The sequence below is a fragment of the Nannospalax galili genome, unplaced genomic scaffold (genome assembly GCF_000622305.1).
Source record: "Nannospalax galili isolate Female #2095 unplaced genomic scaffold, S.galili_v1.0 scaffold3234, whole genome shotgun sequence".
Lineage (NCBI taxonomy): Eukaryota > Metazoa > Chordata > Mammalia > Rodentia > Spalacidae > Nannospalax > Nannospalax galili.
Window position 1 is genome coordinate 27,547 of NW_008333909.1, and position 2,040 is coordinate 29,586.

Here is a 2,040-nt window from a genome sequence, read left to right on the forward strand (position 1 = left end):
AAATTAATTTAATTTTGTTGTGAATTTATAAGGACTGAAATATAGAGCTGTGTTTAATCTACCATTTTAAGTCTTAAATTCTTTTCTTTAAGTTCTAATTCTTTTTTTTGAGTTTTTGACATTTCATACATTTCCCACTCAAATCCAGACACCCTCACCCATCCATGCTCTCCCTATCCCCCCACCGAACCCTGTGCACTCTGCCATACATGCTGAATCCTATTCATTCAGGTATTTGTACTAAAATGTCCTTCAGTGCAAATGCGTCCTCTGAAGTCCAGTCACACCTTCCAGTGGTTGTATGTAAGTCATAATATCTCTCACCCAGCAACAATCAGTCTCAAATAGTTCTCAATCAAGTGCTGGTATGCCACCTGTGTCACACCTCCCCTTTGGGCCGTTCTTTAATATAGCTGACATTGGTCCCATGATTGATGCCGCCGTTGCCACCGCTGCTCACATGAGCAAACCTCCAGTGCCCTGGAAGCTTCCACCTCCCTGTGTTCATGAACCAGTCCTGGCTCTTAGAATCTTTCAAGCTTCTCGTCCACAATGGGCCCTGAGCCATGAGGGGTGAGGTTCCATATAGGAGACCTATCCTACACTATAGTCTCTTATTCTCCAAAGTATGACCAGTTATGGCTTTCTGTGTGCATTACACTCTGATGTGCATGGAAGCAACGCTGGTGAGAGCTGTGGGGTGCATTATCCCTCTCTCTACCCCTTATTCTACTATGTTCCTTAGTTGTAGAGATTCAACTACAGATGTGTCACCTAGTATTTGGCATCTCCCAGACATATGTTTTCTGTGCCTGACCAGGTGTGCAATTCTGCAGTGGCCTCCATCTGTTGCAAAAAGAAGCTTCTTTGATGAGTGTTGTACAGCATGCTTGTCACTCTAATGGAGGTCTCTTCTATCTGGCACTGCATTCCCTGGCAAGCAACTTGAGGCATACATATGCATTAATGTTCAGACATTCTATGCGCATTTCTTATAGGGTTTCTAGGGCATCACTCTGCCCTCTAGGTTTCCTAGCTCTCTGAGATTCAATCATCTCCACTCTTTTTCTCCCATTAGGTTTCATTACTCCAATACTCCCTAGTCACAGTCCCCCAATTATCTCCACTCTCCCCTCAATACCTCCTGACCCCCACCATATTTCATCTCCTGACTTCCTGGTCCCTTGCATGTCTCTCCTGCCTCTCCTCCCTGCCAATTATTCCTCCTTTTTCCACCTCCCTCAGGTAACATCTGTTCCCCACTATTCCCATTTCAGGTTATTTCTTTTCCTTTACCTCCATGTATCCTTTCCTTTCCCTGGCCCCTGGTGTTACATAAGAACTCACATACTCACATATAAGGGACTGGTGCTACAATCCACAAATGAGGGATAAGATACATTGCTTGCTTTTCTGTGTTTGTGTTACTTCACTTAGTATAACATTGTCTAGCTCTATCGATTTACTTGCAAATTTCATAATTTTGTCTTTTCTTCCTGATGAGTACAACTCCATTGAGTACATGTACCACATTTTCATTAACCATTCCTCAGTTGAGGAACATTTAGGTTGTTACCATTTCTTAGCTATTGTGAAGAAAGCTATAACAAAGATAGATGTACAGGTATTTCTACAGTAGGATTAGTCCTCTGGGTATATGCCAAGGAGTGGTATAACTAGATTGTATGGTAAGTTCATTTTGTTTTTTAGTTTTTTTGAGGGTTCTCTACACTACTTTCCATAGTGGTTGTATGAGTCTTCATTCCCACCAGCAGCGAATGAGCATTTGTCTTTCTCCACATCCTCTCCAGCATTTGGAGTCTTTTGTTTCCTTGAAATACTTTGCCAATCTGACTGGGGTAAGATGAAATCTTGAAGTGGATTTTATCTGCATTTCTCTAATTAATAAGGATGTTAAGCACTTTTTAAGGCCCCTCTTTTCCATGAGCATGGTACATCTCCTAGTGTCATTTTCACAATATAGATTCTACGAATCCATGAGGATGTTTGGTCTTTCCATCTCCTAATGTCTTTCTCTAT